This window comes from Mobula hypostoma, chromosome 22 (genome assembly GCF_963921235.1).
Source record: "Mobula hypostoma chromosome 22, sMobHyp1.1, whole genome shotgun sequence".
Taxonomy (NCBI): domain Eukaryota; kingdom Metazoa; phylum Chordata; class Chondrichthyes; order Myliobatiformes; family Myliobatidae; genus Mobula; species Mobula hypostoma.
Genome location: NC_086118.1, coordinates 12,595,858 through 12,613,088, shown reverse-complemented (window position 1 = coordinate 12,613,088; position 17,231 = coordinate 12,595,858). Strand labels below are relative to the sequence as shown.

The 17,231-nt window shown below is 41.8% G+C and overlaps 1 protein-coding gene across 1 annotated transcript in view; it reads left to right on the top strand.

Annotated features, from left to right (window-relative positions):
• Positions 1-17,231, top strand: part of gsg1l2b (gsg1-like 2b) — a 201,000-nt gene that overhangs the window by 88,285 nt on the left and 95,484 nt on the right. The window lies entirely within an intron of this gene.

Sequence of the window (17,231 nt, the reverse complement as noted above, 5' to 3'; positions counted from 1 at the left end):
CAGTTAGCAACCATACTATCTTGATGCGATGAAACGAAGCAAAATTAAGTGTAATTGAGCAGTGAAAAGATACGGCATATGTCAGTCAACAGCCACAAGCTGCATCAAACAAAGAATATGTAACTTATTCCCTTCCCTTTTGCCATGCCCTCACTTATGTGACTAGTTGCCATAAACATGCAACACAGAATACAATGCAGATAGAGAACAGATGCATGGCCCCGACAGTGAGTCATTCACTTTGATAGTCAATATGATCTAAATCAGTGGTTCTCAACATGGGCCATATGCCCCCCTCCCCACCCCCAGGGGTCATACTGGATATTGTAGGGACCACAATTAAATAAACAAGAAACTGGGGACAATAGGAGCTTCTGAATGGGCCGTGAGAAGTTTACTGTTTTATTACTAAAATATATTAATAAAAATGAAATGAATATACTGTATGTATGTAGTTTAATTTGGGGTGACTATGAATGATGTTGACACCACATTGCAAGAGTACCTTATTGAGCTGCAGAGTGATATAACAGCTCAAGCAAAACTTAAATGCAGTATACCTACGAAATTTTTGGATAACTAATAATATTCAAAATAAGTTTCCGCGAATCTGGGAGAAAACAAAGTTATTCTAATTAGATTTCCCATCTCTTAGCTAGTTGGATGTGGTTTAGGTCAAGCTCTTCACCTGCAATAAAAACCTCAAAACCATTGATGTTGTGAAAAGAGGTGATCTTAGATTTTCTTTTACAAGTTGCAACTAGATATTCATAACTCGCTAGTTTGCATCAGTCACAAGGATCTCATTAAATACCCAAAGTAACAATATTAAGTGCTTTTTCCATTGTGGTTTGGAAGAATATTATATATATTATAAATAAAGTATCCTATTCAGAGCTTTGAAACAGTTCTATTTTTATATACACCTCTAACATTATATCTAACATGTAATAATATGTACTTATAACCTGTTAAAACATAAATGTTGACTCTATCTTGGAATAATTAGTATAGTTGACCAAAAATAACATTAGCAACTCACAAGACTATGGAGGGTGGGGACCACAGAGGTAAATGCAGGTTACAAGTGGATCAGGTGCAGAAAAAAGTTTAGAACCACTGACTTAAATTGTACAATGTTAATGGGTTGCAAGAACAGTGTCCTGGTGTCTGCAGGTATCTTTTAAGGTTGCATGGTGTTGATAAAAAAAATTCATATGAGATCCTTTGGTTCAAAAATTGAGGAATGGAGTGAAAATAAAACAATTTTTTCTGAATACTAGTTCAGCTTGTTGAATAAAAATAGAAAATACGGGAAACACTCATCACTGGAGACAGGAACAAGTTAATAGTTCAAGTTAATGGCCTTTTAACAGAAATACTAGAAGATGCAAATACTAGCCTCTCATGTCTGAAGTCCAGTGAAATGTCTAATATTAGAGTGGATGCACATACCAAAAGGAGAGAAGGGATGTGTTTTGGGACATGTACCGGGTATGTTTGTTTTCTACACAAACTGTGGCAGATGCATGCAACGTGCTGCCATGGGCAGTAGTAGAGGCAACTACGATAGATGCACTTAAAATGACCTCAGATATGAGTGCAAAGAGAATAGCTGGATATCCTCTCCCCTCTGCCCCACCTTTCAAATGTACTCATCAGCTTTTTCTCTCCAGTCACGCCAAATAGGTTTGGCCCAAAGCGTCGACTGTGTTTTTTTCCATAGATGCTGCCTGGCCTGCTGAGTTCCTCCAGCATTTCGTGTGTTTTGCTTGGATTTCCAGCATCTGCAGATTTTCTCTTGTTTGAGATGGATATGCACTTGTGTAGGCAGAATGGACTAGTGTAGTTAAGCATTTAATTATTAATTTAATTAGTTCAGTACAAAATTGTGGGTCAAAGGGCCTATTTCTCAGCTGTACTTTTCTATGTTCCAATTCAGGAAATTCACAGGAATGTTAGTTTTTAGTTACAGGCATTGAAAAATATACACTTATATTCTTAAGAGGAGAGACAGTAAAGGAGCATTTAATAAACGTGATCAAAATTGTGAGGACTTTTTGGAATAAAAGGAAAACAAAGTGTTTCCAGTGACTGAAGTACTGGTAATTTAGTTCAAAAAAAGTACTCTAAAGAAATAAAAATTGCTGATAACTTTTGGCAGCAGCTTGCACTGAGTCAACAGAGAAAGGAGGATAAGGAAGGTGAAAAGTATTGTTCCTCTAGCCCAAGCAACAGACACAGCTGTCTTACTTCAACCATAATAGAATGAGGCTACTTGCAAAAAGAAAATCTCAAGATTGGACTTTTTCCAATTCTGATTGCTCTGCTTAGTGTGAAAAATGTCACAATTTCATAGGCACTTCAGTAAACGTGTCAGTTCTTTGTTTTTAAAATATCAGAGTTTGAAATAGAAACATAGAAACATAGAAAATAGGTGCAGGAGTAGGCCATTCAGCCCTTCGAGCCTGCACCGCCATTTATTATGATCATGGCTGATCATCCAACTCAGAACCCCACCCCAGCCTTCCCTCCATACCCCCTGATCCCCGTAGCCACAAGGGCCATATCTAACTCCCTCTTAAATATAGCCAATGAACTGGCCTCAACTGTTTCCTGTGGCAGAGAATTCCACAGATTCACCACTCTCTGTGTGAAGAAGTTTTTCCTAATCTCGGTCCTAAAAGGCTTCTCCTTTATCCTCAAACTGTGACCCCTCGTTCTGAACTTCTCCAACATCAGGAACAATCTTCCTGCATCGAGCCTGTCCAATCCCTTTAGGATTTTATACGTTTCAATCAGATCCCCCCTCAATCTTCTAAATTCCAACGAGTACAAGCCCAGTTCATCCAGTCTTTCATCATATGAAAGTCCTGCCATCCCAGAAATCAATCTGGTGAACCTTCTTTGTACTCCCTCTATGGCAAGGATGTCTTTCCTCAGATTAGGGGACCAAAACTGCACACAATACTCCAGGTGTGGTCTCACCAAGGCCTTGTACAACTGCAGTAGTACCTCCCTGCTCCTGTACTCGAATCCTCTCGCTATAAATGCCAGCATACCATTCGCCTTTTTCACCGCCTGCTGTACCTGCATGCCCACTTTCAATGACTGGTGTATAATGACACCCAGGTCTCGTTGCACCTCCCCTTTTCCTAATCGGCCACCATTCAGATAATAATCTGTTTTCCTATTTTTGCCACCAAAGTGGATAACTTCACATTTATCCACATTAAATTGCATCTGCCATGAATTTGCCCACTCACCCAACCTATCCAAGTCACTCTGCATTCTCTTAGCATCCTCCTCACAGCTAACACTGCCACCCAGCTTCGTGTCATCCGCAAACTTGGAGATGCGGCATTCAATTCCCTCATCCAAGTCATTAATATATATTGTAAACAACTGGGGTCCCAGCACTGAGCCTTGCGGTACCCCACTAGTCACTGCCTGCCATTCTGAAAAGGTCCCGTTTATTCCCACTCTTTGCTTCCTGTCTGCTAACCAATTCTCTATCCACATCAATACCTTACCCCCAATACCGTGTGCTTTAAGTTTGCACGCTAATCTCCTGTGTGGGATCTTGTCAAAAGCCTTTTGAAAATCCAAATATACCATATCCACTGGTTCTCCCCTATCCACTCTACTAGTTACATCCTCAAAAAATTCTATGAGATTCGTCAGACATGATTTTTCTTTCACAAATCCATGCTGACTTTGTCCGATGATTTCACCGGACATAAATGACTTAAACCGGACATAAACCGGAAATAAACGATATGCTAACACCTGGTCCCAGTGTTATTTGCTGACATTTAGATTGGGAACCGTATATCTCCCACTCTGAATCTTTCACCTCCTGAGCTGTGTTTCTAATTGTGACTCTGGCTTCAGCTATCCAGATTCTCCTTTGTAGTTGGGAATCTAATGCTGTACAGACAGCAGAGTGAATTGGCAGTAAGATGTACCAAGTCACAATGCAACATGAATAAGTTCGGGAAAAGACTCCAAGCTCCAATCCTGCTTAAAAGGTTATATTTTAGGATTATATTTCAAGAAGGGGCTTTCTGATGCTGATAGAGATGAAAGCCAATCAGTGTAAAAGGCTTTGCAAGATTGTTTTGTGGGTCAAGGGTGGAAGATGGTAGAGAGGTCACAAAAGACACTAAAATGTACGAGGCGTCATGGATAAGTTCATGGCCTAAGGTAGAAGGAGTCAATTTTAGAAAACCTAGCTCATTTATTTTCCTACATTTACACACTTAGTCCAGTGGTCGTGGAGCATACGGATCCCTTCTTTGTAGAAGTTGGCATCTTGCAACTCCAGCAAGTGGCCCACAGCAGGGGTGATTGATAAGTTCATGGCCTAAGGTAGAAGGAGATGAGTTATACAGCTCTTGTTACATGCATGTGCAGTTCAACTCTTTGAGTGATTATGCAGAGAGTGTGAAGTTAATAACTCATCCCCTTCTGCCTTAGGTCACAAACTTATCAATCACCCCTGCTATGAACCACTTTCTGGAGGTCTAAGAGGCTGACTTCTACAAAGAAGGGATATCTATGCTCCACGACCGCTGGACTAAGTGTGTAAATGTTAGGAGGGGACTATGTTGAAAAATAAATGTGCTAGATTTTCTAAGATTGACTCCTACCTTAGGCCACGAACTTATCAATCATCCCTCGTATATTGATTTAGAACCCTTATGATATTAAAGGATTCCTGTTATACCTTTCTCAACTGTGGTCCTGGAAAACAAATTTCCCACCATAAGCATTCATAAATAGCAGTGTGTTGATGATCAGATTGCCTGTTTTGAGGATTGTTTCCAGGGGAATAACTACTGATCAGGATATCAATAGGTAAACCTTGCTCTTCTTCAAGTAGTATCATGAGATTTTCTTCTTTCTCTAAGGATGAGACACAAGGCTTTGATTTGATGCTCACACCACTGTTACCCTTCTAACAGAACAGCAATGTCATTATGAGTTACATGCTTCAGAGGAGACTCAGAGGTATGAGCTATGAGCTGAGGTAAAGATGGAAAAATATAGTTTATGTCCATAAATAGCTATAAATTCAGCTACAGATTTAATATAGATGAAAATAAAGGCAGCTTCTCTCTTGAGTTTATGGAAACTTGCAAGGAGATGGCATTAGGCAGGGGGAGAGCGAAGTATATGTGAATAAATAAGTAGATTGAGAATGCAGACTGAGGAAGGAAAGACTACGTTATCCTGCATTGTATGTGGAGTGATGTTAACTACAACATCGATGTGAAATTACATCAGAGCACAAGGGTCATTTACACACAAAGTGGATTTTGCAGAATGACCTGGCAACAGAAACAACTTTGTAAAGGGGAAATGTTTTTTTTAAATCAAAACACAGAAAATACAGAGTTGTGCAATTGTACAACATTTCCTTGATAGGATTTACTTGTAAATGTTATTTGGTGGTAAACCGTAACTGGAGCTGAACTGGTGGTGGAGGATCTGAGCACAAAATCCAGAGTAATAATGAATGCCTTACAACAGACCACTACACTGTCATTGACCCAACAGGCTACTCATCCCTATGAGCTAGTTCTGTCGATCAATGACCAATCTATTATGTAACTCACCCTAGGGAGAAGGTGTTATTGTGGGTATGTTACTGGATCAGCAAACCAGGAGTTTAAATCAATGATCCAGAGTTTAAATCTCATCTTGGAATTTAGCACTTTATATCCATCCTATTAAACAAACTTAGAAAAAAAGATAGTATTGTAATGGCGTTGAAGAAACAACCTGATTATTGTAAACTGATTCCTTTTAGAGAAGAGACTTGATTGTGCTAGCCCTTTATATGACCCTCACTGTATGAAATGTCAGGGCTTTAAGATGGCCTGTGTTATTGGGCCCATTGCATTTGATGAAAGGGACCATGATCAAACCAATCCATAGGTGGGCTTGGTTTGGGCGCACTCAGAAATAACAATTTTCCCAACTGTTTTTCCTTCTTCCCTGAAATTTGCCCGTCAGCCAGTGAGGTGGAGCAAGTCTTCAGTGCGAATGGCATCAAAGTTGCTGATGCTGGAGGTGTGGGAACCACCCCTCTTGAGGTTAGACAGTACGGAAGAAGACAGGAACCACAGACAACCACAGGGCAGATACTGAATGCTACATCCTTTAACCCCATTGCTACTTGCACTGAAATACTGTAAACATGGAAGCTGGATTATATCTGGTTGGTTATAGGCATCCGTTAATCTCATGAGACCATGGATTTGCACCTTGGAAAGTTTCCAGGGCGCAGGCCTGGGCAAGGTTGTAGGGAAGACCAGCAGTTGCCCATGCTGCAAGTCTGCCCTCTCCACGACACCAATGTTGTCCAAGGGAAGGGCATTTGGACCCATACAGCTTGGCACCAGTATCGTCGCAGAGCAATGTGTGATTAAGTGCCTTGCTCAAGGACACACACGCTGCCTCGACCAAGGCTCCATCTAGCGACCTTCAAATCACTAGACGAACTGGTTCGTTAGGACTTCTTTAAATAAGCGGACACCCAATACCACCTCTTGAGGGGTATCACACCAAATAATGGTATGAATTTTGCTGGATTTATTTACCCACGGAAGTGCTGGAATAAATAGATTTCCACTTGTGGCAGTGACTATCCATAAACAAGTTTGCAGTCACACTGCAGTACTGAACCCTGTGTGGAGTCCAACAGCAGGGGAGAAGACCGCTGAGACTTCCCCACACTACCCTACACCACCAACCACCAGGTATGGGATCCACACACCCATTCACTTGAATTGAGGGTTTCAAGTTTTAATTATAAGCATGTTCTTTAATATTGGTATTTAAAAGGGCTACCATGTTTCTATATTAATATATTTAGTGTAGTATTTATTTTATTCTTAATGATTTTAAGTGTTACTGAATGATAGGGGAATTCAAGAATCATTAACAGTCTTTGATAAAGGTCAAGGATGGGGTTGTGGCTTTTCTGTCATGGTCCGGTCCGTGAAGTCCGTATTCCGATTCACAGTCCGGTCCATCGACCCTTGCTCCAAGTTTTCCTGTCTACCCTGTATCTGTTCTTGTTGAGCTCTAATTGAGGCAGCTGATGCTCGTTGGGGCTGGCTGCATAAATACCTTCAGAGACCAGGGCGTGGCTGCTGGATTGTTCTTGTCCTTACTCCTTGTATCCCTTCCTCTGCCTTCTGTTTCCTCGCCTGAAGCCTTGCCTTGTCTTGCTGGTAACTCTCGCTTCGCCTGAAGTTCTCGTTTCACCTTGCATTGCCTGAAGACTTGTCTTGTCTTGCTGGTAACTCTCACCTCATCTCGCCTGCAGTCTTGTCCTGGAGCCACCCCGTACCTAACTCCCTTCCTGTCCCTTGCCTCCGCTGGGTAAGTCAGGCTGTCTTGCCATTACCCTGCAGTTGGTTCTGTCCCTTCCTGTCCCTTGCCTCCGTCGGGTAAGCCAGGCCATATTGCCATTACCTACAGTTGATTCTGTCCCTTCCTGTCCCTTGCCTCCGTCGGGTAAGCCAGGCTGTCTTGCCATTACCTGCGGTTGGCTCTGTCCCTTCCTGTCCCTTGCCTCTGTCAGGTGGAGATCTGCGCCCTGCCCAGGAGGAGCTTCCAGTCTCCTGCCTCCAGCCTCCAGCCTCAGCTCGCCTCAAGTCTCCTGCCTTCTGCCTCCAGCCTCATCTCGCCTCAAGTCTCTGCCTCCAGCCTCATCTCGCCTCAAGTCTCCTGCCTCCAGCCTCGCCTCGCCTCAAGTCTCCTGCCTCTAGCCTCCAGCCTCCTGCCAAGCCTCGCCTCAATTCTCCAGCCTTCTGCCTCCTACCAAGCCTTGCCTCAAGTCTCCAGCCTCCTGCCTCCTGCCAAGCCTCGCCTCAAGTCTCTAGCCTCAAGCCTGAAGACTCCAGCCTCCTGCCTCCTGCCAAGTCTCACCTCAAGTTTCTAACCTCTAGCCTCAAGCCTGAATACTTCAGCCTCCTGCCTCCCACCAAGCCTCGCCTCAAGTCTCTAGCCTCAAGCCTGAAGATGCCAGCCTCCTGCCTCCTGCCAAGCCTCGCCTCAAGTCTCTAGCCTCATGCCTGAAGACGCCAGCCTCCTGCCTCCTGCCAAGCCTCGCCTCCAGTCTCTAGCCTCATGCCTGAAGACGCCAGCCTCCTTCCTCCTGCCAAGCCTCGCCTCAAGTCTCTAGCCTCATGCCTGAAGACTCCAGCCTCCTGCCTCATGCCGTCTTGCCTCATGTTTCTAGCCTCTAGCCTCAAGCCTGAAGACTCCAGCTTCCTGCCTCCTGCCAAGCCTCGCCTCAAGTCTCTAGCCTCAAGCCTGAAAACTCCAGCCTCCTGCCTCTTGCCAAGCCTTGCCTCAGGTCTCAAGCCTCAAGCCTGAAGACTCCAGCCTCCTGTCTCCTACTAAGCCTCACCTCTAGCCTTTAGCCTCAAGCCTGAAGACTCCAGCCTTGTCCTGCCTGCCAGCCAAGCCTTGTCCTTGCCTAGTTCTGGGGTCCGAGCCAGAGGCAAGACCCAAGTACTGGGTCCTTGTCCAGTCTCTGGCTCGGAGTCCAAGCCCGGGCTCCTAGCTCTCTTGTCCAGTCCTGTTCCAGGTTCCCAGTTTTTCATGTCTATGTCCTTGCCCTCACCCTGTATCCTAGTCCTGTCCCTAGTACTTCAGTGTCTGTGTCTTGCACTTGGGTCCGTTCCTAGCCACCTCCTTATGACATTTTCTGCCGAGCAAAAAGGTGTTCACTGAAGTTGGGGGGAAGGTAAGTGTTCTAGCGGTCCACATATATCATCCAATCACTTCAGCTGGGGCTCAAGTGACACAAAGGGATGCCTCATGTCTCCAGGATAAAGCTAGTCAACAGCAGAACTTGTATGTAAGGATCTGTGGGGCGAGGGGATGGGGGTTGCAGGAAGCTGGACTAATGGACAATATCTGGGCCATGGTGGATATCTGTCAAGAATGTTCCGTAGATTTTTTAATACACTGGCTCCACAGTTACTCTGGAGAGACTTCTTAGTTTTATTGCAGTCCTTGATAGTCTAATATAAATCCTGTATAATTTCTTGGACTCTTAAATATCCCTTTTGTTACAAGTCCCCCTTCTCTTGTGACTCATTCCACCGAGATGCAACACAAAGCGTCATAGGAAGTCATTCCTGCCTGCGGCTACCAAACTTTACAACTCCTCCCTTGGAGGGTCAGACACTCTGAGCCAATAGGCTGGTCCTGGACTTATTTCCATCTGGCGTAATTTACATATTATTATTTAAAATTATTTATGGTTTTATATCGCTATATATATACTCTATTCTTGGTTGGTGCAACTGTAATGAAACCCAGTTTCCCGCGGGATCAATAAAGTATGTCTGTCTATCTATCTATCTCTTCACTCCATGGAACAATGTGTTCAATCATCCTGACTGTGGTCATCTCCCAGATCCTAATCTTCACATTACCATAGTAAGATCTTTATCCACTGCCACCCTGTGGATCCCTCTCCCTCTCCACCCAGAATCCCTCTCCTACTGCGGCTCCTGGGATTTTCTCTCTCAATGATACTCATGGGATCATTTGCCCATGGAAATGCTGGAGCTAATAGAATTAAACATGTTTATGCTTTCAACCATGTTTAAGCAGTCCTGTTACATGCAACATTCCTACATACTATGCTCTTTGTACACCAGAATCCTTCCTCGTGGATGGTGAGCACAGAAGTTTCAGGGATACAACAAACTGAGGATCTCTTTATTACATGGGATATTCGGGTTGTTGCATTACTTCCATAGAATGGCACTGCAGCTGAAAGCCGATGAAAAAATCCAACTGTTCAAAGACTTCTATTGAGAACCAAATCTTTCCTCAATCTTCACTTATGTAAGTGAAACATTGCAAGCCCAATTGTAATACTTGTTCCAGTTAAATATTTATAGATCTGCAGTTGTCTGGTATGTTCCTTAATCCCCTGTCTTTACTGGGCCATTGCTTGTGAGGTGAGATATTCATTCCTTGACTCATTTGATTCTGCATATGGGACCCTGAAGCAGGATTGTTTTTAAGTGCCTGCTGATTTTATTTACTGCAATTTACAAATTTATTCAATCCCATTGTTGCTGAAGCATACTTATCATAATACCCTCAACCATCCAAACTGCAATCAATCTCTAAAGATTGACTCTTTTCTGGCATGTAGCATTTTCTTGATATTACCGTACCACAGAGACAAACAAACTATACTTCCAGTTTTCATTAAGCAGTATAATCCCTTACAGTCATGAAATCAGGCTTTTTGAAATATTCTCTCTGATGGTTTCCCTGAATGATTTTTTTATAAGTTTCAGTCAAATGTGTTGGTTTCTGATATCATCTTTGTCTCAATAATTACCTGTCCTTTGCTAATCACAGTAGACCGCTTACTATCAGTAATGAGCTGCTTAGATTATCTCCCGTGGGTTCATAGCTGTCTGGTTCTTTCTTATTTGCTAATCATGCTACATTTCAGTCTCCTACCTTCTCTTTGAGTTATAGAATCAAACAATTTTGGCCTATCATCAAGTATCCATTTACAATCATCCTATTTAATTCTCCCTGCATTCTCATCAGCATCCCACAGCTTTATATTGTTTTGGGGTTGGGAAGAAACCCAATGGAGTCATTGGGCAAAATGGACAAAGTCAGGTGTGAACTGGCCTCAATGAAGTCGTGGGGCAGCAGTTCTACTCACTGTACCATCATGTTGCTGTTTCTGTCCTGAGCTCTTGTTATTCTTTGCCATCATTTGTTTTCAATGTAACAGTGGTGGACAGAGGCAAGTAATAAACAGCACTCCAACCTTTTTAGCAGACAGCACACCCTTCCATGCGTGAAGTGAGTTACAAAGACCATTCCCCTTACTAATTCAGTCCACAACAATAAAGTATGAAATCACGGCAACTTGACAGGAGCATTGGGAAAGGGTTAGTGAGGGCCTTCAAAATAAAATACAACAGGTTGGCATGGTGTAAGAGGAATTGTACATATGTAAACCATAATAGGATATTGCCAATTTTTATTTATTATACAGTAATAATGTTGAGTGTTTGTTTTTTGCGATACAAGCATGAATGGTAATGTCTCATTTTACATAAAACTAAAAGAAACACCAGTTGAAAGCTCAAAATACTCAGCAAATCACAATGAAGTGTCTATGACAGAAAGTAATAACTTTGCCTCTTTTTCTGCAGATATTACTTGACCTGGTGAGTGTTTCCAGCATTTTCAGTTTACATTTTTTTATATAAACCTCATTACTCTTAAGGCACCAGTTTTCAACCCAGAGAGTTGAATATGCTGCAATCATAGCCAGGTGTATGTAGTGTATTTCTTTTCCTACTAAGCATTATGACAATCTGCCATTTTTCATTTTCTGGCTCCAAGCCCAGATTCATCACATTAATTTCACAGCTTGTAGTGCTGAAATTTTAGCCTTTGGGTTGCCAGTCTAATTCCTTAATCCTAGACTATCAATCCCTTCACATAAGTATAACAATTTTGTAAAAAGCAAAACAACCCATTGAACATTTACTGGGCAAAAGTGAAAGGAACCATTATAAACACGATGCAAGAAACAATCAGAATATACACGAGCAGAAGAACCAAAAGCAATCCTGCCCAAGCCTCACGGCCAACATTTTGTAGGTCGTACTCAGATCTCATTTCCCTTTGAGCTGAAAATAACGTGTCCTGGGTTGGTGATAGAACTTTAGTCAATCCCAATTACTCTAGTTTCCTTTCAGTATCTCACTTGCTTATGGTGCCTAATATTATATTATATTAAATATAATATTTGTATTATATTGTATTTATATAATATATTTGCTGTTTATAGTTCACATAGCTTGTAAATATACTGGAATCTGTCAGTCTATGTTAGGTCAATATGTATTGCTCCTTGACTGATTTATTTGGTCAATGTAACACATTGTTCCTCCTAACTTGTATTCTCAATAAATGCCAAACAATTACTTGTACTGTTGTTGAACACAAGAAAAAGAAGAAAATAGGGGCAAGAGTCAGCCACTCAAACGGGCCCACCATTTAATATGACTGTGGTTGATCTATGCTGGCCACAACTCCTTCTGTGCCATATCTCCACACCCCTCTATTCCACAATCTATTAAATACTTATTCACCTCTACTTGAAGGACTTCTAATCTTCCACTACCAACTGAGGCAGAAAATTCTACAATTATGAGTCTGACACTCCAGACTCGTTTTCTATTATTTCTTCTTAAACAATTTAGCCAAATCAGGAAGAAACTATGAGGCAATGATGCGGACAACAATGAAGATTAAGATTCAAAATTCAAAGATTCAAAAAACTTTATTGTCATTCTAACCGTACATCAGCTCTGCAGGGCGGAATGAGACAGCGTTCTTCAGGAGCAGTGCAATCATAACATAACAAACGCAACACTAAATAATAAACATAACAATAAATAGTAAAACACAACAGCCACATGTCAATTAAAATCAAGTTATAAATGTCCAGTGCAAGTTAAAAGTGTCCAAAGTCAGGTAGAGCAGCTATTTAGCAGTCTGACTGCCTGTGGGAGGAAGCTGATTAGTAGCCTTGTGGTTTTAGTTTTGATGCTCCTGTAACATTTGCCTGATGGCAGAGAACAAACAGTTCATGGAGAGGGTGTGAGGGGTCTTTAGTGATGTACCGTGTCTTCTGGAGGCATGGACTCCGAAAGAGGTCTTGGACAGAAGGTAGGGAGACCCCAATAACCTTCTCTGCTCCCCTAACCACCCTCTGCAAGGCTTTTTTGTCGACAGCACTGCAGCTGGAGTACCAGGTTGTGATGCAAAAGGTCAGCACACTCTCAACCACGCCTCTGTAGAATGTAGTTAAGATGTTATTGGGGAGTGATGCTTGTTTAAGCTTCCTCAGAAAGTGCAATCTCTGCTGGGCCCGTTTCACAATCCCAGTGGTGTTCCTGGACCAGGTGAGATTGTCCGAGATCTGCATTTAAAAAAAATACAAAGAATTCTGTGCTGAAATAATAAAATAACTCTTGAAATAATTAAAAGTTCAAAGTAAACGTTATTTTCAAAGTCACCATATACAACCCTGAGATTCACTTTCTTCTGGGCATTCTCAGTAAATCTATAGAATCGTAACTATACTAGCATCAATGAGAGATCAACCAGAGTGCAAACTATGCAAATACAAATATCAATAAGTAGCAATAAATAATGAAAACATGAGATAATGAGATAAAGAGTCCTTGAAAGTGGAATCATTAGTTGTGGGAACATTTCAATAATGGGGCAAGTGAAGTTGAGTGTAGTTACCCTCTTTTATTCAAAAGCCTGATGGTTTAGAGGTATTAACTTTTCTTGAACCTAGTGGTGTGAGTACTGAGGCCCTTGGACATTCTACCTGATTGCAGCAGAAGAGAAGAGAGCATGATCTGGGTGATGGGAATCTCTAATGATGGATGCTGCTTTCCAATAAGGCAGCGTTTCATGTAGACATGCTTATTGGCTGGGAGAGCTTTACCCAGTGGTAAATCCACAATTTTTTGTAGGATTTTCCATTCAAAGGCATTGGTGTTTAGAGACGTGCTTTAGAATGAATTGAGAGTGAAAAAATATCACTGTCCTTGACATATGTTGGGAAGTTTGAGGTGTTTAGTGTTTCTAGGATCTGGGTAAAAAGGGATTAATAAAGTATAAAGAAGTTGAAGCAACAGTGAGTCTAATGTTGACAAATGATAAATTGTTATCCATTGCTGATTGTAAGGATGTTTGCAGTTTAAAAGATCACTTCTATTTTTCTTGTTTAAAATTATCTAAAAGACTCCCTGAAAATGTATTTCTGATTCTCCTCGATATTCCAAATTCTCCCGCAAACTTTCATTTTAATGATTCTCCTTATGTGGTTGTAAACATGTCAGTAAATGCACAACCTAAGTTCTAAACCTCAGGTTGTGCCTTACCTTAAGGGCTAACAATAGCATTCATTCTTTAAGTCATCAGATTTTTAAGTGCTTTAGACAACCATTGTAAATTGGCAAATGCTATTTAAATCTGTAATGTCAGGTTTCACTGACCTGACAGCTGCCTCACCATCAGTTTGAGATGTTAAGAAAATCTTTAGATTTTCTTAAATTTCTAATCCTCCTTCATCAAAGTGGAAGAAAAGGGTGTTTTTATAATTCTGATCTTTTGAAGCCTAACTCTTTTGCAAAAGATCCAGAAATGCTCTGTTATGAAATTCATGTATATAATTTGTGGCAATATTTTGGAAACAACATTTGAATGAAACAGATCAGAAAACTCCACAGGATTTTTATTTGCTTGGAGTTGCACTGATTTTACATTCAGCCCTGCTGTAGCTGTACCTTAATAATCTGGTATTAATTAACTCCTCGGTTAAGATTAAAAATTAATTTATTGACATATTGATGTAAAGCTACTAATTTACTTCACAACATCAATGAGTTACTGGGCACACTGCTGGAATTTGAATTTCTCACAGGGAAACAATGATTAGTGGAATCACAGGGGACAGAGGCAAACAAAAGCAAAACTGCTTCAAACATCCCATTAAGGATAAGAATGAAAAAATCTGAATTGCTCTGAAACAAAGTACTCCTATGCGATTAAGAGAATAATCACAGGAGCAGAAGAATCATTGATTTTATTATGACTCAGGAATATCTGAGGATTTTCATTCTTCACTAACATATCTACCTGTAACTCCACTTTCATTTCAAGAAACTCCCAATGTCTACCCACATCATTTCAACTTCCTATTCCCATACTGACATGACTACTCTGGGCCTCCTCTACTGCCACAATGAGGCCAAACTCAGGTAGGAGTAGGAGAAACAACACATCATATTCCATCTGGGTAATTTCCAACTAAATGGCATTAATATCAACTTCTGGTAATTTTCTCCACTTCCCTCCCCCTTCTCTCTTCTGCTCTGCTTGCCCTCCCACATCTACTCTTCACCTTACCTGTCTATCACCTCCCACCCGTCCTCCTCCTCCTCTCCTTTATTGTTATTGGTATTGGTATCAGTATTGGTTTGTTGTTGTCACATCTACCAAGATGCAGTGAAAAGCTTATCTCGCATACTACTAACATTATTACACAGAGCATCAAACAAGATTATGGTAAAACAATAACAACGCAGACAGAGTAGAACAATAATAACAGAAGTAATTTGGCAGGGACCTTGCAGTGAGTTGCCACAGTCTGGCCTATCATTTCCACCTATCATCTCCCAGTTTCTTACTTCGAAGATTTCAAAGGTACATTTAATGTCAGAGAAATGAATACAATATACACCCTGAAATGTTTTTTTTCTTCCATGAAAACAGAAGAGCGTCTCAAAGAATGAATGAAAGTTAAATTTTAGATCCCCAAAGGCCCCCCAGCTCCCCCATCTCACGCATAAGCAGCAGCAAAGCAACGATCCCCCTCCCCCACCAGCAAAAAAAGCATTGGCAACCCCTACCGAGCACTCAAGTGTGCAATAAAGCATCAATAAAGACACTAACTTGCAGTACCCTAAAGACTACTCATTCACCAGTTAGCCTAACATCGGTGGTGGGGAAACTGCTAGAGTCAGTTATCAAAGATGTGATAACAGCACATTTGGAAAGCGGTGAAATGATCGGACAAAGTCAGCATGGATTTGTGAAAGGAAAATCATGTCTGACGAATCTCATAGAATTTTTTGAGGATGTAACTGGTAGAGTGGATAGGGGAGAACCAGTGGATGTGGTATATTTGGATTTTCAAAAGGCTTTTGACAAGGTCCCACACAGGAGATTAGTATGCAAACTTAAAGCACATGGTATTGGCGGTAAGGTATTGATGTGGATAGAGAATTGGTTGGCAGACAAAAAGCAAAGAGTGGGAATAAACGGGACCTTTTCAGAATGGCAGGCAGTGACTAATGGGGTACCGCAAGGCTCAGTGCTGGGACCTCAGTTGTTTACAATATATATTAATGACTTGGATGAGGGAATTAAATGCAGCATCTCCAAGTTTGCGGATGACACGAAGCTGGGTGGCAGTGTTAGCTGTGAGGAGGATGCTAAGAGGATGCAGAGTGACTTGGACAGGTTGGGTGAGTGTGCAAATTCATGGCAGATACAATTTAATGTGGATAAATGTGAAGTTATCCACTTTGGTGGCAAAAATAGGAAAACAGATTATTATCTGAATGGTGGCCGATTAGGAAAAGGGGAGGTGCAACGAGACCTGGGTGTCATTATACGCCAGTCATTGAAAGTGGGCATGCAGGTACAGCAGGTGGTGAAAAAGGCGAATGGTATGCTGGCATTTATAGCGAGAGGATTCGAGTACAGGAGCAGGGAGGTACTACTGCAGTTGTACAAGGCCTTGGTGAGACCACACCTGGAGTATTGTGTGCAGTTTTGGTCCCCTAATCTGAGGAAAGACATCCTTGCCATAGAGGGAGTACAAAGAAGGTTCACCAGATTGATTTCTGGGATGGCAGGACTTTCATATGATGAAAGACTGGATGAACTAGGCTTATACTCGTTGGAATTTAGAAGATTGAGGGGGGATCTGATTGAAACGTATAAAATCCTAAAGGGATTGGACAGGCTAGATGCAGGAAGACTGTTCCCGATGTTGGGGAAGTCCAGAATGAGGGGTCACAGTTTGAGGATAAAGGGGAAGCCTTTTAGGACCGAGATTAGGAAGAACTTCTTCACACAGAGAGTTGTGAATCTGTGGAATTCTTTGCCACAGGAAACAGTTGAGGCCAGTTCATTGGCTATATTTAAGAGGGAGTTAGATATGGCCCTTGTGGCTAAAGGGATCAGGGGGTATGGAGGGAAGGCTGGTACAGGGTTCTGAGTTGGATGATCAGCCATGATCATACTGAATGGCGGTGCAGGCTCGAAGGGCCGAATGGCCTACTCCTGCACCTATTTTCTATGTTTCAACATACCACAGGCTCTCTCTCTCTCTCTCTCTCTCTCTCGGTAATAAGGGTAAAAGAGGTCTCCACGTTTCACAGCAAGAGGGGAGACATAACAAACAGCTCGCTGATTTACAATGTTAAAAGTCTGTTGCATCGCTTTTTCTGAGCTCTTTGCCCAAAGAACTTGGATCTCTGGGCATACAGCCAGCTTGCTGCTTATGATCTTCCATCTCCCATGATGCACCAGACGGTGGCACCGACCTTAAGTCT